The sequence below is a fragment of the Ursus americanus genome, chromosome 15, assembly GCF_024610735.1.
Source record: "Ursus americanus isolate L20-20 chromosome 15, mUrsAme1.1.p, whole genome shotgun sequence".
Lineage (NCBI taxonomy): Eukaryota > Metazoa > Chordata > Mammalia > Carnivora > Ursidae > Ursus > Ursus americanus.
This window is the reverse complement of record NC_142141.1, coordinates 12173077-12198252: the sequence shown is the minus strand read 5'-3', so window position 1 is coordinate 12198252 and position 25176 is coordinate 12173077. Positions and strand designations below refer to the sequence as shown.

The 25176-nt window shown below is 32.7% G+C and overlaps 1 long non-coding RNA gene across 1 annotated transcript in view; it reads left to right on the top strand.

Moving 5' to 3' along the window:
- Positions 1 to 25176, top strand: part of LOC123788632 (uncharacterized) — a 552953-nt gene that overhangs the window by 277386 nt on the left and 250391 nt on the right. The window contains exon 2 of the long non-coding RNA XR_006778554.2: positions 3806 to 3849. This is a non-coding gene — a long non-coding RNA (uncharacterized LOC123788632). The remainder of the gene's footprint in view (positions 1 to 3805; positions 3850 to 25176) is intronic.

Genomic DNA, 25176 nt, shown 5'->3' with positions numbered 1-25176 from the left:
TAAAAAAAAAAAAGAAAGAATCTAGACACAGACTTTACAGTCTTTACAAAAATTAACTTAAAATGGATCATAGGCCTAAACATAAAACAAAACACTGTAAAACTCCTAAAAGATTTAACACAGGAGAAAATCTAGATGATTTTGCACATGGCGATGCCTTTTTATTTTTATTTATTATGTATTTATTTTTCAAGATTTATTTATTTATTTATTTTAGAGAGAAAGAGTATGGGGGGAGGCAGAGGGAGTTTTAGCAGACTCCATGGTGAGAACACAGCCCAATGCAAGGCTCCATTTCATGGCCCCGACATCATGACCTGAACCAAACCAAGAGTCGGCCACAGAACCAACTGTGTCACCCAGGTGCCCTGATGATGCCTTTTTAGAGACAATACCAACAGCATGACCCATAAAGAAATAATTGTTAAGTTGGACTTCGTTAAAATTCATAAAGAGTTCTCTATGAAAAACGATGTCAAGAGAACCAGAAAATATTGAGACGGTGAGAAAATATTTCCGAAGACATATCTGATAAAACTGTTTTCCAAATTATACAAAAGCCCTTAAAACTCAACAATATAAGAACAAACAACATGATTAAAAAATGGGCCAAAGACTTTACAAACAGCTTGCCAAAGAAGATATTCAGATTGAAAATAAGCATATAAAAATATGTCTCACATTATATGTGATTATGAAAATACAAATTAAAGCAACAAGAAATCACTGTGTACTTATTAGAATGGCCAAAATCCAGAACACTGACAATACCAAATGTTGGGGATAATGTAGAGCAACAAGGCCTCTCATGCATTACTAGGGGTAATGCAAAATGGTACAGTCACTTTGGAAGACAGTTTGTCAGTTTCCCAACAAAACTTGAAATACTGTTATCATGCAGTCCAGAAATTGCACTCCTTGGTATTTACCCAAAGGAGTTGAAAACTAATGTTTACACAAAAACATACACACAGAGGTTTATACCAGCTTTATTTATAATTTCAAAAACTTGGAAGCAACCATCATGTCCTTCAGTAGGTGAATGGATAAGTAAACTGTGGTACATTAGTTAACACTATCAAGCCATGGAAAGGGAGGATCCCTCAATGCATATTACACAGTGAAAGAAGACAGTCTGAAAAAACTACATATACTGTATGATTCCAATCATATGACTTTCTGGAAAGGCAAATCTACGGTTGTTGAGGTTGGGCAGAAGAAGGGATGAATTAGTGGAGCACAGGAGATTTTTAAGGCAGTGAAAATACTCTGTTGATGTTATAATAATGGATATATGCCATTATACATTTGTCCAAATTCATGGGATATATACCAGGAGTGAACTCTAAAGTAAACTATGGGTAATTATGATGTGTCAGTGTAGTTTATACTTGGAAAAAAATGTGCTATCCTGATGAGTGATGTTGATAATGGGGAGGCTATGCATGTTTTGGGGTAAGGATTATATTGGAAATCACTGTACCTTCCAGTCATTTTGTTGTAGTTAAAACTGCTCTTAAAAAAACCAAAAATCTGAAAAAAAAAACAGAAAAGAACGAAATAACATTTATTTTCATTGAATTTCCTGTGCAGCTTTTCTGGTTTTACTGACCTCTGCACTTATCTTTATTGTTTTCCTTTGGCTATTTGCTTTGGTATTAGTTTTCTATCTCCCCCCCCCCCCACAATTTCATAAGGTGGAAGCACAGATAATTAATTTGAAACTTCTGTTGTTTTCTGATACAGTCATTTTAATGCTGTGACTCTTCCTCTAAGGAATGCTTTGGCTGCATCCCATAAATTTTGATATGTTATGGTTTTATTTTTCCTTCAATTTAAAATATTTTCTAATATTTTTTATAATTACTTTTTGGACTCATGGACTTTTTTTTAGAAGTATGTCATACTATGAATTGTGCCATAGGGATGCATTTATTTGATGTGTTGTATAAAAAATAGAGTGCTTAAACTACATAGAAAAGGACATTAATTATTATTAATCTGTTGTATTAATCACAGAACCAACACTAATAGTTACTTGTGGAAGTCACCTGAATCATGGTATAAAAGATTAGAAAGTTACTCTGGGAATTATGTAAATATTAAATTTATGATGTCTAGTACCATTCTTTGTAAATTTTAAGTCCTTAAGTGGTTTTCTTTTTTTGTCATCTCTTCTGCCTCTTTTTTTTTTTTTTTTTTCCAGTACCAGTTCTGTGTACACTTTGATGTAGGGAGCTAGGTTTCAAATATTTCCTTAAAGAATAATATGTTCTTAAATAAATACTTAAAAAATAAAATTGTGGTGACCTGTTTGTGTTATTTAAATCAAGCAAACAAAATTTAGAGGAATAGATACTATCACTAGGAAGACATATTCTTTTTGAACAGTGGTATAACTGTCTGAATATTTTTCTTGAAATAGTGAGTTTCTTAGTGTGTTGATATTTCACAAAACAATTGAATTTGGTGAACTGCAAAATAGGAGAATCACTTTCTTCTTCTTTTTTTAATGATTTAATGGAATGAATTGTGAGCACCTTTGATCTTTTATACTTGGTCAGGATATTGACAACTTTATTGGTTGCTGCATATTTTTATATCCTATGTAAATTCCTATAAATGTCCTTGAGCTTTGTTCAGGACTTGGTTAAGTTATTTGGAAACAACCTGATCTTTTTGGGTCTTGCTTTTCAACTTTGTTAGATGGGATAAAAGCTACATTTCTTTTAGGATTTATTTTCTTTCCTACTGAGGCAAGACCTTTTTTAGTATTCTAACCAACATTCCTCAAATTATGAGGTTTTCCACCTTGGCTAATGGCAACAGTCACTATTCTTAATCCTATTGAATAGGGGGCATGGTTCCCTTTTAACTTTCAGGTGCTTTCTTCTGGCTGTGGATAATACCTTCATACTCATGCACTGATCAACTGATTATGCAAAGGGGACCCTCAGAAGATCTTTAGAGTTCTACCTCTGTGGATCTCTTTCCTCTATGCTATTCTGCCCTGCAAACTCTAGCCACCTTTTCTTCCCTAAACTTCCACTTTTGTCTCCTTCAACTCAGGTAGACCTGACCACAATCTCACCAGGTTTGCTTTTTCTGTACCACAACCTGTTAACTTTCTCTAGCCGAGGCAGTCTCAGAGATTACTACATTTGTTTATTCTCAGAGGTCAATATCATCTTTTGCCAAGCCGTTTTCCTAAGTGCCTGTGCTTTTCACTGGGTTTATTTATAAATATATGCATTTTATGAAAATGCTCTATAAACCACAAAGTTCTATGTCATTATTACTTTTGCTGTTATATGAGAATGAATTGAATAGTGACTGAATGCTACACAATATCTTAAATATTCCAACATTAGCACTGCAAATTACATAGAACTTTTTTTATATTTTAAAAATAAAATATAGAAGAAGCGATGCTGAATCTCATTATATGATATGGTTATGCAGAAAGACAAGTTAATATTGATGGTAAGAAAAATTACTTTGTACTATGGATTGTACTATACCACATACCTGAAAGTCATCTTAGAGGCTCAGGTTGGTTTACTCTGCATGTCTAGATGTTTCCATCTCATGACTACCCTAATTATTTTCATCAACTTAGTATTTTTCTGTTTATTTTATTCTTACTCAAATGGAACAACTCTGATGGTATCTTTTATTTCTTTTTAAATTAGATATAGATGTCTGCTGAGAAGAGAGTGCCATGTCTCAGTTTTTGCTTACTTGAAGAATACTATTTTCTACATAATGTAAATAACTCTTGAATGTCTTTCTTCTTATGTTGCAGGTATATGAAGTCTGAAAGTAAGACCTGCAGTAATTTTCCTTAAGGTAGGGACACTTTCATTTTTTTGTATTTCCATTTGTTCAGTGTTACTTATACACAGCACAATGAAGGGTTTCTGAGAAAGTTGACCTTATCAAAATGTAAATTATAGGGAAAAAAATGCACTCATCTTGAGACAAGCTTTTCAAAGACAATTAGATATACCTCCTCTCCAAAGCTTTCTTTGGTGTCATCTTAAATCATAAATTACTGAGATTTTTGAATAAGTGAAAGTTCATTGTTTTCATCTGCTCTATCTTCAGATGCTTAATGAGTATATGTTAATACAAAAAAATTTAAAAATTGATTTTTTAATAGAAAAAGAGTGAAAATTATATGATGTACTTGCTTAGTATTAGATATTTCATGAAGATAATCTTAATAAAGCCCATGAAGACAATAGGAAGAATAAAATGCAAAGAAGGGTTTGAACACCCTTACATTACTCATTCTGGGACGTGTAATAAGTGAGGAATGTGAATAGCAAGTGAAGTAAAAAATAGCCGTAATTCAAAATATGGATAGATGAATTGAAATTGAAGAGGAAGATGGCTTCAGGTAGACATATTTGTTATGTTTAATGACACAGCATGTTCCTCTCATTCAGGTTTGGATAGGTAAGGACTACTAGGAACAAATAATGGGACAGGCTGACTACATAGAACTGACAGTTGATGTTGAATGAGCACATCCAAATCATGTGAATTGTTTCTATTCAAGTCCAGAGCAATTGGTTATTCTGTCTTTTCAAGCAATTAAACTGTATAGGGCATGGGGCTGTTAGTTTTTTGACCATGTTGACTACACTTTTAAACTGATTAATATAGTCCTGGTAAATGATACTACTCCCTAAGTTGCTTTAGTATTTGCATAATGGTAAAATATTTCCTTTTGTATTTGTTTTTATATGGAGCAAATTAAATGCCAAGTCAATCAAGTAAAATAATCTCCCTTTAGAAAATTGAAAATAAAGTTTGAAGAGCTCTCAAAGCATTAAACTAAATATCCAAGGGCTATGGTGGGGAGCTCCATGAAATAGCATATTTAAATAGGCGCAGATTGTCTTATCACTGCCCTGTTATAAACCATACAGCTCAGTATAGCAGGTATTACACATCTGTGCAGTAATAGGTAAACTGGTAGAATTGAATTACAAAAATTGTAGCACCTCTTTATTTAAATTGAAAAACTTTTTTATTTCGTTATAATCCTCTTCGATAAGTTATTAAATTTTTTTCTTAAGATGGATGGAATAAAAATATGTGACTAGGAGATGAAGATTTCAATCTAAATTATAATTATTTCCTACATCTGTTCTGATACATTTAGAATGGTTCGTGCTTGTAAATTAGGTGTTAATGAAATAAAAATGTAGTAACCATGTGGAACATCAGAATTGCAATCGACTGAAGATGATTCTGTAAATTCTCCAAGGATGTGCTACTGCAATGAAAGCTCTTGTGAGCCACCCACTATACACAAATTATGTCTTTATACACTTAACTATTAAATTTAAAGTAAATACCTAAAAATTGCCAAAGGGAAGCGTTAGTAAGAACTGTCTTTTAAAGACGAGCGTTCTACTTTTATTTGTGTTTACTTTGTTTCTGAGGCAGTCAGCTGCACCATGTATGAAAGGCATAGTTTTTTTGTTCTTTTTGTTTGTTTGTTTGTTTTTGTTTGTTTGTTTTTTTAGCCTTCTAATCTACTCCATAGGTACACAGAGAAATATGCCAAGTCATCCTTAGAAGATGAGTTGATAGCAGTGATGGTCGGTCTTGCTTGCCTATCATTCTTCTTCTTGTCCTAATCACACTCTCTGGTCTATTTTCATGCAATAAATTCTTCTTCTGCTGTTATATTTTTGTTCAGCCAGATGCCTAATTCAATAAAATATGTATCTAAATGAGATACATTTTCATCAGAGTGATGAAGTGAATTAAACCTATAGTGGCATCATTCCAAAGAAAGTCTTCTCACACAGACATTTTGGTGTTGCTAGTTTTATTAAATTAATGTGAAATATTAGAAATTAGAAGTTTAAGGAATATGCATTTATAATACTTTGACAATTACAAGTAGATATTATAAAATTATTTTATACAGCCCTAAAATCTAATTCCAATTTTGTTTTTGTTATAGTCAAAAACATCTAATAGTTTTATGTGGATTTTTTTTAATGCTCCAGTCTTTTTAATTGAAGCTTGCTGATTAAAATCAAAAGACTACATTTGAAAAAAAAACTTATAAAAGATACAAGAGAAATAAAGATTACAAGATAATTTATTTTACCAAAGGCAATTTATTTTCAAAATTATGTTTATAGTCAGAATTCCAAAATAACACATTTAGATTTATCTAAATGCAACACCAATATAATTGTGGATTATTAGAAATTTTGAATAATCTAGGTGAAATAAGTCAATCAGAGAAAGACAAATACCATATGGTCTTACTCATGTGGAATTTAAGAAAGAAAACAGATAAACATAGGAAGGGGGGAAAGAAAAAAAGGAGAGAAGGAAACAGCCATAAGAGACTGAGACTCAACAATATAGAAAAAACTGAGGGTTGATGGAGGGAGGGGGAAGGGGATGGGCTAGATGGATGATGGGTATTAAGGAGGGCACTTTTTATGATGAGCACTGGGTATTGTATGTAAGTGGTGAATCACTGAATTCTACTCCAGAAATCAATATTGCACTGTATGTAAACTACCTAAAATTTTTTTGCAGTATTTTTTAAATTTAAATTCAATTAACCAATATATAGTTACCTAAAATTTAAATTAAAACAAAACAAAACAAAAGAAGTGGTTGAATAATATGCAGATGCCTCCAACTGGAAAAGAAAAATCTTTCTTGAACTTCAAGTTGTGGGTGTGTGCAGTTTTGCAAATACAACATTCTATTTAAGTAAATTAAATGAAAATAAAATATTTTCAGCAATGCATCAATTAAGACAAAATTGTTACTAAGTCTTATCATGATTCATGAGTTATTTTGTAAGTTTTCTCCAGTGAAGTACTCACTTCCAAGTACATCTCACTTTACTGCTGGACTTGTCCTTGTTCTTTTTGTTCTTATTTTCTTATGTGCTTTGTATTATCATTTGTTTCTCTTTTTGAAGAGAACAAACATGTATTGTCAAGAATAAGTCTCCAAACAACTCTCTTTGTTAGATTGACACATTTTTTAAAATGTTGCATTTTTCAATTTATTTATTTCTGTATTGCTATTGAAAAATGGAAAAGTAAAAAAGAATTCAGTAAGTAATTTTTGACTGATAAAGTGAATACTGATGTGTGGACAATTTTCCAAATGGGGAAAAAAATAAAGACAACACTTATGGCAGTGTTTGCTTATTTGGTTATTATTTTTTCTTCTGAAATATGGAAACGTATTTTGGTGGCTGGTGATCTTTTTCAAGTACTTAAAGTTAAATGGTAGGATTTCAAATTATATTTCCAAACCTTAAAATATTTTTAAAATGATAATTTACCAGGTTTTTGTAAAAACAAAGACAAAGACAAAGACATACTTGGGACACCTGGGTGGCGCAGTCATTAAGCGGCTGCCTTCGGCTCAGGGCATGATCCCATCGTTCTGGGATCAAGCCCCACATCAGGCTCCTCTGCTATGAGCCTGCTTCTTCCTCTCCCACTCCCCCTGCTTGTGTTCCCTCTCTCCCTGGCTGTCTCTCTCTGTCAAATAAATAAATAAAATCTTAAAAAAAAAAAAAAAGACAAAGGCATACTTGTTAATCAAATATCTGTAAAAGTTAATGAGCTAGAATAAAGGATATTTATAGTGTCCCTTTTTTTAAAGAATTGATAACAAAAAAAAATTGTATTTCAAAATGAAAGTTAGCACAAGTATTTATTTTTTGACAACTCTGGGTCCTGCCAAACAACAAAAATGCACTTACTGACTTACTTGAGGCTCTAAATATGTAGCTCAATATTCAAATTGCCTTTTACTATAAGGATAAACACTTATTTCTTTCTCCCTTTTGTGAATTTTCTTTCTTTTAGAATATGAACCTAAAATTGAGGAGCTGTAGTAAAAACAATTTATCACTTATGAAAAATTCTTACCCTTAATCTTAGAAATCTTAATTCATGATTAATTTGTCAAGACACTAACTAATCCCCATTTGGTTTCTTTCCCATCAATATTTGCTGACCTGAATCAGGTTTTGTTACTTGACACACATTTCTTTTATCTGGGCTATTCATCCAGATGTTATCTATGGCTAATAGATAGATTTGAGAGATTTCACATGCAAATAAAATCAATCCTATTATTTTATTTGAAAAATGACTAAAATGCTTTTGCTTTTAAATTGTTTGCTTAAAATATATTTGAGTAGAATCAATCCATTTGCTCTTAAAATTGGAAATGATTCCAGTTGAAAAGATAACTTGCAAATTCTGTTCATTACAAGTCATATCATTCATATATATGCTTCTTAAAAAAAAAAAACAAAAAACAAAACTTGGTAACAAAAAAGTAAAGACCAAAAAAAAAAAAAAAAAGTAAATGACCTTTTCTCCAAAGATTTACTCTTTTAATTTATGCTTATTTACCATACCTGACTTTATCATACTCTTTCATAGTTCATTGAAATTCAGGATTCTTATTTTTTTAAGTTTTACTGTGTTTTCAAAGCTGATTTGAACAAAATACAATTTTTATGGTTCATTTAAATGTAGCACTTCCAGAGAACCATCTGAGATTTACTTCTTCAGGAAAGTTTAACAATGGGAATATAAAGAGAAGGACACTCAAACAACAAAAAACAAACAAAAAATCCTTTAACTCACTACAGAAATACCTTATCAAGCAGGTATGAGTATTCCAAGCATTATTATGTAAATGCCTCTTAAAAATGCATTTATTAGATTAGCAATTCACTATGAAAGGTTCTCAAAAGACTCTTTAAATTAATTGTGCCACAATGATGAAACTGATACTTCATCACTTTTTTACAAGTAAATATTAGACAGTGATTTTACTGGCTGATTCCAAGCAAATAAGTCAGTATATCTCATGTTACTATTATTTAATTTTGTCAGCATAATGGGAGTTTTCTTTTTGGGAGAATCTTTTCAAAGATTCATTTCTTTGAAAAACTCTCTTCCCCAATATTGGAAACATTGTTTTCTCTGAGTGTGTTTTAATCACCCAAGGGTGAACAACAACTACTGGGCATTAGTCAAAACAAGTGAAAGTTATGACTACTGAAGCAGAGATTACCAAATTCTCATGATTTGTATTATAATGGCATCTAGATTTGAAAGGGGAATTAAGATAGTAGTAGTGATAGTAGTAGTAGTAATGAAAAGTAGAAGAACTGAAAGAAAAGAGTTTGTCCAGGTACAACATTACCTTCCAATTTGAGATGACTGTTTACAAATTTCTTAAATAGTTCCAAAGAGATTTTGTATGTACCCCTGTAAATTGTTGTAGTCTTTTAAGATAGTAATTTCTCCAAAAATATAATTTTTTCCCCAATGTACATTGAACATTTTTTGCTTGTTCTCTCTTCCATATGGTTGAGAAATCATGTCTTCCATACAGTGGAGAAACATTTGTGTTCTTGAAGATGGCTTTCTGCTGTTCCAAACTATTTAAATAAGCATAGTATTTTCCTCTTCTATGTTATCTTTTTTTCAGTTATTTATTACTTTTTCTCTAGACATCTACTTATTTTCTCAAAATAAATATATGTAAACACAGTACGATAATCCTAGAAAATTCTAATGGCATCCAAATTACAAACAAGTTATATTTCCAGTGTGTATTTATTAGATTGATATTTGGACCTTAGAACGTATTGATATAAAATCATGTGTTAGAAATAGTTTTTTTTTCAGGTTGTATTACAGAACACTTAAGTCATAGTATGCTGAAAAATTTCACATTTATATTTCAAAAAAATGTAGATAAAATGTTTTATGTTTCTTCCAAGCATTAAATGAGATGTTTAGATTCATTTATAAAAAGATATCACTAATACTATGCAAGTACTGAGATTGTAGAATTTACCACGAAAAAATTAGTTAACAAAATTTCATAAATTTTACTTAGTGAAGTAGAACAGTAAACGTGTCCAGTCATCCTGATACTTTCTGCCTTATGCTGCTGTTTTATCATCAACTACTCTGGGAGGTCTTCCTACTTTGGGTCCTATTAAGACATTTGAAAACTTTGAGAAACAAAATCATGATTTCAGGCTTTCAGTTTGTCTTCATGTTTATAATTTGTCATCCCAGGGGGAATCTTCAATGCATGTTCTAGAGATTTTCTTTTCAGTGGTAGTCCCATTAAAAATTTTCGTGTACTCATACTTTTATTCCACACATGTACAGAAGAAGGATCTTTTTGCAGAGATAGTTATTTTTGCTCTGTTGAAAGGTTTCAATGATTCTTTCAGTTTGTGCATTTCCTTAAGGAAAAGACTAGTGTCATAGTGTCCCATGGTAAAATCAACATCTGTTTTTTTTTTCTTATAACTTGTGAAGTTCTTTGTCCAACCTCCAAAATTCTTTTTTTTTTTTTTTAAAGATTTTATTTGTTTATTTGACAGAGATAGAGACAGCCAGCGAGAGAGGGAACATAAGCAGGGGGAGTGGGAGAGGAAGAAGCAGGCTCATAGCAGAGGAGCCTGATGTAGGGCTCGATCCCACAACTCCAGGATCACGCCCTGAGCCGAAGGCAGATGCTTAACCGCTGTGCCACCCAGGCGCCCCCAACCTCCAAAATTCTTATATCATTTATGAATGTAAGATTAGTAGTGAGCCCATGTGAAAAGTTTTTTTAAAAAAGTGATAGCAATTTCATTCCTGTAATAAATGTGCTTATTAAACAAAGAAAGTCATGGCATCAAGCCAAATAATTTTGTCATGTATTATTGTCATTGTTGTTATTATTTTAATTGTATAATACACAGTAAGTGTTTTCTATTTCTGCTGTTAGATTTGGGATGTTATACATTGTAGATGAAAATGTTTTTCTTCAAACTATAGTCATAATAGCTCATCCTTCAATAAAACCTCTCTGGGAATTTGGTATTTTGGGTTTTTGTTTGTTCATTTGTAGTCACATCTAGGTTATTTTTTCCCCTTATAATATTTCTAATATTCCTAAAATGGTTTGGCTGAGTTTTAGGTGATGGGAATTTCAGTACACAGTATAGTCTTTTTCTGTGTGTTTGACAGCTATGAACACTCTATTTCTGCCTGTTCCCATCTGGGCAATAGCTTTCCTTCCTGCTCCTTGAAAATGTTTCACAGCTCATCATTCTAACAGCTTTTCTGTGGAAGTTCCCCCTTTTACATACAATGTTTATTACTTTTCCCTTTTTTATTCTTGTGGACTTACTGCATTTTTATCAGATATAACGTTTTTCTTAAAAATAAGTGACTACATAAAGCTAAATATAATATATAATGTAAATAAATGTATATTTGGTTTTAACATAATATGGAAATAAAAATAAAGCAAAACCACATATATTAGAAAAAGCTTTAAAATATCTTAACAATAAGAGTCTATTACTTATTTCAAATTTTAAAAATGGTTAAATGCATATAAAATCTGTTCATTAACAAAAAAAAATGTTATTACTTAAATGACCAAGAAAATAAAATTCTTTTCTAATTTCTTTTTTACTTTCCCTCAAAATGTTAGAGTAACTTAGTGCTTATTCTGTTTTTTTTTATTTTATTTTGTTTTTGTTTTAGCCAGACTCTTTTAGTAGTTGTCTTACCGTGACTTCTAAATATGGCCTATTTGTTACATTGTCAGACCTGAACTATCTCATGATTTTAAGGTTGTGCATCTGACTCAACATGTCTTCACGGATGCCATCTTCATTAGTGTGTCCTCTGAGTTCTACTTGAAGAATAGAACTGTCTGTTTTGATCCATCTCCATGGTTCTCAATATAGTCCAAATGAGCATCATCTTTCTTCTGGCGATAGCCCTTTGACTGACTTGCTTGCTTCTACTCTTGCCCTTTTACATCATTGTACTTGCTTTTCTCTTTGCAAGAAAGTTCTGACCCTGACTTTGCCCTTGAATCTTACCCTTAAGTGGGAGGATGGTAGAAACAGCTAAGATAATATGTGGGAAAATATTTTTTAAACAGTAAAATGCTCTGTAAATATTAGGTATTATTATTCTTAACATGACATTTTGTACATACCCAGTCTGGTCCAGAAGTAAACTCGGATTTCTCCCCAGATCTGCTCCTTCTGCAGAATTCCCTGTCAGTTATAACAATATTGACCACTAAGTAGTTGGGGGAGAAACATCTGTAGCCATCTGTAACATCTCATTCAGCCTCCTGCTTTATTGCCTGACCAGTCAATCACCAGTACTGAAATTAACTTCCTTAATATATTTCAAGCCAATCATCTCTACTAATAATCCTCTAGTCCATCATAATGTTTTATTTCAATGAACTGAACATTTAATTGACTTTTCTGAATACACCCTCCTAGCTACTCCTTGCCAAATCTGTAGTCCCTATAGCTACAATGTTACAAAATCTAAATTAGTTGATGTTACTCCTGCTTGCATCCTTTAACAGTGTTTCTTAAAACTTAATGGGATGTGCACTTCCATCACTTGATAAGATTGGTAAAATGATTTTGATTAGTTAACTCAGGTGGAGTCTGAGATTCTGTATTTCTGGCAAGTTCCTGGTTGACCCCAGTGATTCATGGATAATACTTTGAGTAGTAAGGATTAGACGACTCCCAGCTATACTTGGAATAAAAACTAAAACCCATCCATGGTCTGTAAATTCATATGTGACCAATCAGTCTCCTCTTTACGTTCTTTAACAGCCTTTTATCATTTGTTGCAACTTTCTTCCTCGATCTCTATATTCTGGGCCTTCTTTCAGTTCTTCGAAAGCATCATGCTAATTTTTTTGCCTCAAGGTATTTGTATAAAGAGCTCTTCTTTGTTTGGAATACCACCCCTCTTATCCAATAATCACCCTTTTCCAGGCAATTCTTACTCATTTTAGATGCCTTAGCTTAAATCCCACTTCTTCAAGGAACTCTTACTTGACTTTAAATATGCTTCTTTTTTTTTTTTAATTTCTTTTCTGTTATATCCTATGTGCCCCCCTCATAGTATGTATAATAGCTAAGATTAAATAATCAATTATATTATCAATGTTTCCGTATCTGTAACCTTCCAAAGATGTAAATTCATTGAAAGCAGTTCTTCCCCCACCTCTGGTTTGGGGCTGCATCTCCTGTTTGTATCATAGTAGGTGCTGTATTTCCTGCATGTAGCCACATGGTTGATGGTCTACAAATAGTTGTTAACTATGATTGCTTATGAAAAGTATCTGTCCTTTTTCTTCATAGAAGGGGCATGGAATTTATCAGATTTAGAATTTTGGAGCCTGCTGAAGGTCCAAATACAGAGGGTAATGGTTTTGCCTGCTATCTGTGAAGAAAGGGAAGTATTCCCTGATAGTCACATCTATCAGCGGAGAACAAAATGATAGATGAGAGAAAGATCAGCTAATTCTTGTGAAAACGAGTTGGCACTTGGTCTAGTAACAAACAAGTTACTAAAAGTAGTGTGATGAGAGTTGATAGGATAAGCAGGCCTGAGGAAGCTAGAGTTAAAATTGAAGGGGCGCCTGGGTGGTTCAGTCAGTTAAGTGTCTGCCTTCGTCTCAGGTCATAATCCCGGGGTCCCCGGAGAGAGCCCTGCATCGGGCCTGGGAGTCTGCTTCTCCCTCTCCACTGGCTCGTGCTCTCTCTCTCGCTTGCTCACTCTCTCAGATAAATAAATAAAATCTTATGAGTAGACACATGGGAGGGTGACATCTGGGATGTGGTTGGTTGGCTGGGATAAACTCAAGTCAAGGCATTGTAGTTTGGAAAAGGAAACTGTCATAGTTCAGAGGACCAAGGAGCAGAGTGAAAGCTTCAGTTATGCACAGACTAAAGGAATGAGGAAGAGGGAGTTTGAGTTCAGAGTCAAACCAGGAGAGAATTGCTGCTGAATGCTAAGCAAAGACACAATGAAGCCACAAGTGTTAAAGTCCTGAAGTAGAATAGTCATGAAATTTGCAGATGGGATGGTAGACCAGGGATTGAAGTACATAAGACCAGGCATCTAATGCCCTAGGACACTGCAGGAAGGACTGTAGCTAAATGTTCTAATGACCACAGCACATCTCCTTGGCAAGCTCACTATGCCTGACCTACGATCTTTCTTATGGAGGGGAGTGTAATATGGATAAGGCAAGTTGGGGTAGGCACAGAGTGTTCAGAAGCGGAGATGGATATTGTTTGAGAACACTTTATTTGCCTCAGTTAACCCACTTTGCTCCTAGACTGATCTCAAAGAAGAACATTACCTGGTGTGCTGGGAAATACCAGTGCCCTAATAAATCCTTGGAAAAATAAGGGAAGTTGGCCATGGAGACTCTTCTGTCCTGCTTTCTGTATTTATTACCTATCTTGTAATGGTTTTCTTTCCAAATCTACTGGGTCTCTTCCACTCACCTAAACCAGGCTTTTCAAAAATAAGCTTGTGTTGAAATGATCTAGAAGTCTTGTTAAACTCAGATTCCTGCTTCCCACCCTCTCAGAATTTCTGATTTGCTAGGAATAAGTGGGGCCCAGTAATTTGCATTTCTAACAAGTTCCCAGTGGATGTTGATGCTATTGGTCCAGAGCCACACTTTGAAAACAATTGGCTTAAAACCTCTACCCTGCTACTTTACCCAAATTTGTCATTTCCTGATGTAAGAAGCCAGTTTAACTAAAATCACATGTTTCCCCAGATCTGAAACACATAAATGAAAATCAAAATTATTTTAGGGCATATAAATTCAGCAAAATTTAGTCATCTGATGAAATCATGTATACAAATACATGAATAACTAACAGAGACCATAATTTCTCCAGCTTCCTTTGATTTTTGTTGATTGAAATGGGTCTGTCATGAGAAGAACCTCAAAATATCACCAAATGAAGGGGAAACCTTCTAAATTGTAAGGAAGGATTTTCCTGGGCAGAGTGTTCATATATTTGATACAGTCCAATTACTTCTTCTCTTGTACTTCCTTAACTTCTAAATCTACATGCTCCACAAATTTGCAATTTCTTTTTTTCTCACCCCAGGTTTACCATTTAATTTCTAGCAATTCTAGTGAAGGTGGTAGAATGGAAATTGTATGTCCAAAGCAGAGGAAGGTGGGGTGACATGCAAGTGAGTTCTTTATATGTTAGAAACCACCTGTTCCATATATTTTGGCCATCACCTAAAATATTTAAATGCAAGAATTCATCTTTCTTTAAATATTTTCCGCCAGTTTGAGCATATTGCCTTGTTTGAAAGTGTCTGTGAGAGAACCATTTATTTTTGTCAAGGAACATTGTTCAGCGTGGCACTTGTTATAAAAGTAAATTAGACTCTAGAGTACTGCAAAATTACTTTCTCTTACATCACATAGCATTTCAATGAAAACATAAGAAAATACTCTGATTTGCAGGAGTTATATTTTTAGTAGTGTCCTATTAAGCGATTTTTAACATAATAGTAGAAGTGCTAATTGCTATAGTGACCTCAAAGGTGAAATCTTGCTTCAAATTCAATGACTTGATTTTGCATCTTTATCTAAGCCTTAGGTCAAATGACTTAAAGCTTAAATCAGAAAGACAAAATAAGAGTCCATCAAGAGGAAAGCTAGAGATGCTCTTAAAAGCTGTCGGCCATGTATGCTTTTTGACTTTTTAAAATATGCCTCATATTTTTAAGAGAGTAAATGTGTTTTTAGAATTCAGAGTTTCTCAGCTTTCTTACTCAAAGGTGTTTTTATGTATTTAAAATGCAGTAAACTAACTTTCTCCCTCCCCCCCTCCACTCCCTTTCTTCCCTCCCGACTCTTTCTTTCTTTCTTCCTTCCTTCCTTCCTTTCTTTCTTTCTTTCTTTCTTTCTTTCTTTCTTTCTTTCTTTCTTTCTTTCTTTCTTTCTTTCTTCCTTCCTTCCTTCCTTCCTTCCTTCCTTCCTTCCTTCCTTCCTTCCTTCCTTGCTCTCTCTTTCTACCAAATTTGTTTTGTGTTTTTCCTTACCTTTAATCACAGATAGAAAAGAGACTCTGTGTGTCACTTAGTGATTCTTCAGCCAAGATATCTTCAACCATATTACAATGGGGTAATTTCTTAGATTTCACCAGCTTAATAGCCTGACCACAGTTAATATTTAGGAAACAGAAAGGATATTCAAATTGCTGCCATAAATTCAAACTACATCTCCTCTTACATATCAGCTTTGAGAATATGTCCTGAAATATATTAGAAGCAAGTGAGCTTTTGAAATTAAGGTTCATTGTTGTTTAGTATTATCTTGATCCATATGAACAAAAATAGGGAAACCGGGTCTTTTATTCTGTTTCAAATTTACAACTTGATTATTGTGATAATGTATTTCCTTAGCAGTTTGGTTTTGTTCACCAACACTGTGGGTCCTATTGCACAAGCCTTCTTTATATTGTTTTTTTGTTTGTTTGTTTGTTTGTTTTTGTCTTGTTTTGGGGGTGGGCCAGAGGGAGAGGGTGAGAGAGAATATTAAGCAGGCTCCATGCTCAGATGCTGGGCTTGATCTCACAACCCTGAGATCATGACCTGAACCCAAATTAAGAGTTGGTGCTCAATTGACTGAGCCAGCCAGGCATCTCCCCACCTTTTGTTTTTTAGAGAGAGAGAGAGTACATTGTTTTAATAGTTTATTCAATCACCTTAAAAAATACCAAAATTAATATCATTGAATTTAAAACACTGTAATAGACTCATAGAGAATATTTGATAATTAATAAACTCGAGTCTGCACACAAGTAGCTTATAGTCTTGGTAGGTTGAATTGCAATAGAGATTTTTTAGATGCCAGAACTGAGTTCATTTAAAACCAAGCGTAGAAAGTTTTTGATCCCTATGTTTAAAAAAAGGATTCCTTTCTCTATTTTTTGTTCCCCAGAATTCACTTTCCAAAATGACTTGTCTACAGTTGCTGTATCTACTCCCACAGCTACTCCAACTGACCCAGTTACTCATCTTGCTACTATAGCCACTTTGCTAGGTAGGCACAGCTTCTCTAACCAGCTATGTGTCTAAGCTACCCTGACTATTCTTGGACTTTCCATTTGGCCTATGTATTTCAATTAGAACAGATACTAGGAATAATTAAGCTTATCCTTCAAGTGAGTTTCTTATTTGTGTTTCTGACTTCATCCTATTCAGATTCTTAGTTCTTTTTCTTCTTCCAGAATAGTAGTGTTGAAAAAAATAATAATAAATTAAAATAAATAAAAAAATATAGCACTGGAACCCTTTTTCCACCTGTATCTACCAAATTAAGCAAGGAAGGAAACACATAAACAAACAAAAACAAGTTAAAAGCAATAATATTCTGATATGGAGTCTTACCCTCTTCACTTCTGATTTGCCCCACAAATTAGTGCCTAAGGCAGAAACACAACCTGATTTGTAAATCAGTGATCTAGCACAGGAGTTGACAAACTAGGAGCCATGGTTCAAATTCAGTCTACTGACTACTTTTGTACAGCCCTTGAGCTGTGGATGCTTTTAACATTTTTAAATGGAAAAAAAGTCAAAAGAAGAAGAATATTTCTAGACATATGAAAAATATATTATATTAAAACTTCAGCGTCTGTAGACAAAACTGTATTGAAATACATTCAGGCTCATTTGTTTATGTATGACTTACAGCATTGGAGCTGAATAGTTACAACCAATACCCTATGACTCACAAAGACTAAAACATTTATTGCCTGCCCCTTTATAGAAAAGTGTTATCAATTACTAATGTAGAATATGGCCTCTTAGAGTGGTTCACTCCCAGAAATCATTCTGCACTTTGAAAGACAATGAAATACAACTATATTCAACCTCAAGTAACTAAAACAAATTGATGGAGAAATTATGTATTCTAGCACATTAGGGTACCAAAGGCTTAAGAAATATCTGTGGGGAAAACAAAATGCTTAAAGTTAAGGGGAAAAATCATAATTGAAAGTACCATTATTTAATTTTATCAGTAAAATACTTTAGTCATTTTGCTGAACATCTGTATTTTGAAGGCATATTATTTCGGGAATTGTGAACTACTGTTGGCCTTCAGCCAGTTTCCTGACGCAACTCTAATAAGGGTCAAGGAAAGATCCCAATTCATTTCGCCTATCCATTCCCTCTCTCCTAAGGCTGATGGAATAGTTATGCTGTGTGTTAATACACCCCCTCTTTTGATCACTGTGTGGTTAGTTTTATGAAGGAAATATGACCGAAATGAAATATACATTAGAAATTAATTTATTTAACAAACATAAAGAAATTCCATTGAGATACATCTACTTTGAAGAATGGGAGGTATTTTGACAGATGGAAATGACAATTGGAGTAATATCTAAGATGAAGGGTAAAGCTTGAACAGAAACCTATTGATGGGAGGGTACAGTATGTATTTAGGAAATACATGTATTTCTAAGCTACTAGAGCATATGGCGCATATATAAAAATTAATTAGGACATGTAAGATGATCTTGAATGTGAAAATAATTTGCTAAAGCAGTGGAGAACCCCTCAAATTTTTATAAAGTAGAGGGATATGATCAGACCTGTGCTTTGGAATTACAGTCTTTAAAGTGGTATGTGCATTACCACTGGTTAGACATCACAATCCTTTGAAATATTGAACACAATATTGGAACTCCTTATATTTGTTTTTAATCTACAATGTTATAATAAGGAGCTTTGTAATACTAGATGGGTTCATCTGGTACTGGCATTTGGTGTATTTGTCATACAGTTTCATGTCATACATAGATAGCAAAGTATCCTTAAGAAAATGAGATTTCAAATCTGTGGGAATGGCAGTGCATCCTTCATTTCTTCTAGCTTTCAATTCACTGTTACTTATTGACATTTATGTCTACCTGACAGTGGATTCATGTATTATATTTTCCAGCTTTGAGTTTACCTTTGGAAAACAGATTAATTTTTTAGAAAAAAATAAAGATCATTCTAATAATGCAAGCATAAGCAATGAAAAAAAAAGACAGTGATGCTACAAATTTAATCATAAACTGTTGGTCACCAACATAATGAGGTCAGACAATTATGATCTGATCTGCCTGTAAGTTGGCCAAAAACAAATTAAGAGGACAGTTTAGTGTTTATAAAAAATATCCACTATTATTAGTGATATAAGTTTATAATCATGCTTAGGAGGCAATTGAAAATATTATTTTATCTTCATCTCACCCTTCAAACATATCTATTATTTCATGTTGTTTTATCATGTGAAAAATTTATTAGCACAGTAGTTCAGTACACAATCTTATAAATAAATAGTGTAGTGTATATTAGAGGCCAGTTTCACAACCTTTCACCGCTAAGTGTGAGTAATGAAAAAAACTTTTGAATGTAGTAGAGATGATAGATCTACAAGAAGTAATCTAAAATAAAGAGACATTTGAAAGGTACTTTCCCTGGCCTTGGCATAAACTGGGATTGTGTCAATTATGAAAGGAAGGAGGTAATGTGTGCCAGGGATATTATGAGATGACATGGATGAGATGAAAAAGTCAAGAGAGCACATTGAAGCTGAAAGCATGAGTGTTATCTTGATATGTTTGCAATGATATCGAGTAAGAAGAAGAGGCTGAAGGAACAAAAAGTTCCTTTTTGTCTTTTTTTAAACATAATTATTTAACATTGATTTCATTGTTTTCACTAATAAATTTCTTGAATAGGATCTGGCAATCTAAGTTATCCCTGAAAAGTGAAAATCTAACAGAAGAAATTAATTGACCTATATTTTCAATAATGATCTCCACATAATGTATAGAACAGATGTTTTCTGATTCAAGTTGTGCGTCTGTGTGTGTGTGATTTCTCACTTGTCATGTTGTAGTAAGGATTGTTTTAGCAGATTTTTCATTTTGAGAAACATAATACGTACTTTTGGAGGTTGTCATTATATGTTACTTCATATTACAAGATTCACACTCAGAACTGTATTTAAAAACTTGCACATCCTAATTGTTAAAATGGCTCTAAAAGTAATTTCTCTGTGTACTCATGTTTTTTTTTTAATTAACATGTAGTTGAATCAATTGCTATATTACATATTAGATAACTGGAATAGTTTAAATCTTAAATACAAAACTTTACTCTAAAATTTGATTTCTTGTTTCTGTTAGTTGTGTGTATTTGGCATGTTTGGTTTGCTGCTTCATATGCATATAAATAGTATTGTTTTAATATATAACCGAACTCTATCTAGTACAAAATTTTAGAGTAAAACTTCTATTTCAAAAATTTCTATACAAGATGGAGAGGTGCCTTTATCAACAGAAGAGAAGTGATAATAATTGTGTTAATGATGTAGGCCATCAGTATTATTTTTGTATGCTACTGATTGAAATCACTGAGTACTTAGTGATCTCTCAATTCCTTTCCATAGTTGAATCCTTCAGAGCTTGTGAATACAGTAACTAATGGTGTTTCCTTTTTGTCAACTTGCAAAGAAGCATAGAATTAAATGTGTCACCATCTTCTACTAACTGAAAAGTGTCAGGTGGCATGTGTACTTCAGTACTCAGCCCTACACTTTCCTGAACATATTTTATCTTGATTTTTTCCCCTCTGAGTATAGTTGCTATATTTATTATTGTAAACCATCTAAGACAAATTGTGCAAAAATTTTATATGACTATATAAATATTATACCTTCAAATATAGAAAAATATATTAATGAATCCTAGAATATTTTTTATTTTGTATAATTTTTTCAATGATCCTGTGGCTAATACTGACCTTTTACAGAAAGTATACACTGGATATAATCCAAATTTCAAATTTAAAAAGAAATATTAAATTGAATTTAAATTAAAAAAATGATTACAAAAAAAGAACTGTAAAGGCATTATTCCTTCAATTTTTATAAAGAGTAATAGGTGTTTTTCTCATGGTATAAAAGTAATGCATGAAATTATAGGAAATTTTCAGGTAAGATAATAGAAGATAGATAGCCAGCCTACTCAGTGATATGTTGATATATTACTTTTTATTAATTTGTGTGTGTGTGTGTGTGTGTGAACTTAAAGATAATTGCAAATCTGAGTGCACATTTTCTAGATGATGTTTAAAATGTTCTTACAGAATTTTCAGTTTTCTCACCCTTACCTAATTCCTTAGGAGTTTCTTTAAAGTAACCTATATTCATCAAGCCTTTCCAAATTGTTGACTTAGTTTTTATAGTAACAACAATTTTGTTTTTGCATTCATGTTTCATTGTTTTCAATAATCTCTAATCAAAATTTATAGTTGTAATAATAAGTACAACTCACATAGATAGATAAGTTTGAGAAATACCAAATTGAATCGTGGTGAGAAATCAACTCATCCAGTGGAAGTGGGTATAGATGGGCCTATTAGAGAAAAGCTCAGTGATTGTGATGATTGAGCTACTGTTGAGCATCAATAGGTGAATTTTTAGAGCTATTTTTGATTATATTTAGCTGGAAAGAGAAATTTTAAAATAAAATGCTAGGATCCACTGTATCAAGAATCACCTTTATTCAGATATTTGCTCTATAATTACTTAATTTTACTTTACAAACTTAGGTGTGATTACATGTAAGATGTGAAAAATAGGAGAGCAAAAACAGGTTATTAAGTTAAAATACATTTGGGGAAAAGAGGTCTTCCCTCTTTTATCAACTTCTATATTTGAAAACATTTACTTAATTTTTTACAACAAATTATATAATTTTCAATATGAAAAATTTTAATTTAAATAATTTAATTTTAGGAGTTGGGAAGTTAAATGACAAACAGTATTTTAGATCTGCAATGAAATGTGTTTTATTCTTTACCAAATATACACAGTTTTGAAATTCTGTCTCATAATTTTCTGAAGTTCCTAGTTTATTTATAAATCCTAGTATATATATCTTTCAGTTGAGCATTGTTCTTAACATTATATAGTAAGGGCATTTATATGTTGAATTTCTATATTCTGGTTCTGAGTAATTTATAATCTAAACATTGCATCAATGTATTTCTAATAGAAGTCAGTAGGAACCATTTCCATTTATGAACTTAAGATGACATAATATAAATTAAACAATAATGTGACAGTGGTAGAGATAACAAAACATGTTATATACCAAGTACATGGATTGAGCAGATTGTCATACAAAGGAGTCACAGACACATACCACACAAATGCCAGGCAAGGTTTATTGGGAAATATCTACAAGTAGAGAAATAGAGCACATGTATTATGTGAACTCTAATTATTTCACCAGTTAGTCAAGGTATAGATGGTCAATGTGCCAGTAGAGATGTTTTACATATTTAGAGTTTGTGGGCAGTGGGAGCCCCTGCTTAGAGAAGGGGCCTTCTTAGAAAGAGACAGCTTATGCCCCCAGTGACTGGCAAAAGCTTGTTCTTCTGTTGAGATATTTCAGATCTCCTGGGCCAGTTCTTTATTAAGACACTGAAAGTGGAAGGGAAATGAACCTCCAGTGTATGCAAAGATTCATCAGGGTATTCAGGTACTACCTTTTCCTCTTCAAGGCCAGAAACTACTCATGTTTCAGCTTGTCAAATATGTCATTCCTGGGTAAATCTCTCACTGAGTAAATGGTAGAAACGGTATTACAACTCCCAGTGATATGGTTTTACAGAACCTCTTTTTAGTGAAACAATATAAAAATAATATAAGTCTTACTTCTACAGTTACCTAATGTAATTTATATAATCAAATCTGAATCATTTCTCATGAATTGCACCATCCATTATGCCTATGGGCAGAGTGAGAAAAGCCATCCCATTCACACAGCAATGTTCATCCTTTGTCCAACAAGGGAACACCAAATTAAGACAATACAACTTCACCATATAAGACAGAGGAAAAGGTTTTTTTTTTTTTTTGTATACACACACACACACACACACACACACACGTAATGGTCCATATTTAATGAAAAATTATCATTCATGCCAGAAGGCAATAAAAAAATAAAAAATCAAGACAAAAAAAGAAATAGCGATAGAAATATGTTCACAGGTGTTGCATATATTGAAGTTATCAGACATGAGATTTAAAGTAATCATGGTTCAAATTTTCAAGAAAAATAGTTGACAGGAATCCACAAAAAGGAAAACAAAAGAATCAAATTGGCATTCTAGTACAGAAAAATATAACTGAATTAAGAACTTAATAAAACAGGAGATTAGATTTATAGAAGAGAGAATTAGCAAATTGGAATAATGATTTTGAAGCAAAGAAAGGAAAAAGAGACATATGGGACATAATGAAAATTCCTAACAGATATATAATTGTAGTCTTAGAAGGAGAATAGAGAGAATGGGACCACTGCAATACTTGACGTTTTACTTAATTTTATAAGAATTTTCCCAAAAGTTAAAAGATGAGAGATAATAATCGAGATGCTATTTATTTTTTTAAAGAGTTTATTTATTTATTTATTTATTTATTTATTTATTTATTTATTTAAAGCAAGCACGCGGAGGAGCACAGGGAGAAAGAGAATCTTAAGCAGATTCTGTGCTGAGTATGGAGCCTGAAGCCGGGCTCGATCTCACAACCCTAAGATCATGACCTGAACCAAAATTAAGAGTCAGACACTCAACTGACTGAGCCACCCAGGTTCCCCTAATCAAGATGCTATTTAAAGGAACTACAAGAATAACCATGGAGAAGGCCTAGAAATTACTGCTCCAAATTATTAAGGGAAGACAACCAGTTTCATGGTGAATGCTTCTGAAAAAAAAAAAAAAAAGTGAACTCTTACATTGTACCTAATGTATACTTAAGATATCTGATGTATTGATAGTACATCTCTTCCAGAAATTCTGAAATTGAATTGGAGAAAAGAATACCCAAAACTAAGTAAACTAAGTAAGAGTCAATTATTAACTCCAGGAAAAAATATTGTGTCAAGAAAGGAATGTCACCATCTATACGAACCATTGCTTTTTTTGGAAGGAAGGGGAGATAACTGTGTTTTGAGGCCATGTTATACAAAAAGTTAAATCATCATATTTTTTAGTAAATATTACACAATAAATATCTAAAAGCATAAATAATAAATAACAATAAAAGCATATTATGTTAAAGTATAGAAGACAAAAAATGTCAAAAAAAGAGATTAAATCATTGATAATATTTTTTTATTCTAGTAAAAGGGAAGCAAGAGGGCAAAAGATACAAGGTGAAGTATGATGGGAACAAGGTCTCTGTTTCTCTTATAAGTCTGTCTTACCTATGAATCTTGTAAGTCTTTATCTTATCCTCTGTGAATGTTTAATAGTAGTCCTTACCTTGTTGTTGTTTTTTTTTTTTTTTTTTTTTTTTTTTTACGGCTCAAGTTATACAAAAATTGTTAGCACATTGTCAGTCACAAAGTGACTAGCTCATTAAGTGCTAGTTATTTGATTAGTAGATTAATAGAAGTAAAATATAAGTGATTATAGTAATATTAGGAATTAAGAGTTTATTTCAATTGGTTAACATTACTCTGTGTATTTTGCAAGCAAGTTGGCAAATTAATATATAAAATGTGTAAATAGTATAAGTATGGTTCATCATCCAAGACTTTCTTTACCCTCCTCTCCATGCTTCCTTCCTCTGAAATTTATGTCTGAGAGTTTAATTAATGGATCATAATCCTGACTCTTTCTATTGAGCATTCTTTAAGTTGGCAATGTCATATCCCAACTATCCCCTGATATTCTGTTCTCCAGAATTCATCTGGGGTGACATCTTTAGTCCTAGGGCAGGGAGAAAAAATAAAGAGCTGCACCAGTCTGTATCTGTGACATCACTAATTTTCAACTCACATGTAACTGCATTCCACATGCATTTTTCCCCTAAGCCATTTTGTTCGTTAATAGTGATTAATGTTATGTAATTTTAAATAAAAGTTTAAGCAAAAAACACAATACTATAGAAGCACTTGAAGTAATGAAATTGTTTCCTTTATTGCAAATTTTATTTTAAACCCTCCCAATTATCATCTTCATTGACAATATAATCAGAACTTAATGCTGAGTTGTTGTTAATTTTTAATGCTACTTATGTTGTTTAATACAGTGTATAATTTGGCACTGAATCTTTTAGTAGAACTAAGCTTTGACATCCTCTATAATCCTCCACTCAAAACTAATATTTTTAATCAATTAACACCCTTCTCCTTCCCACCCCACCTGCATTACATCTTAGAATGTATTATAGTAG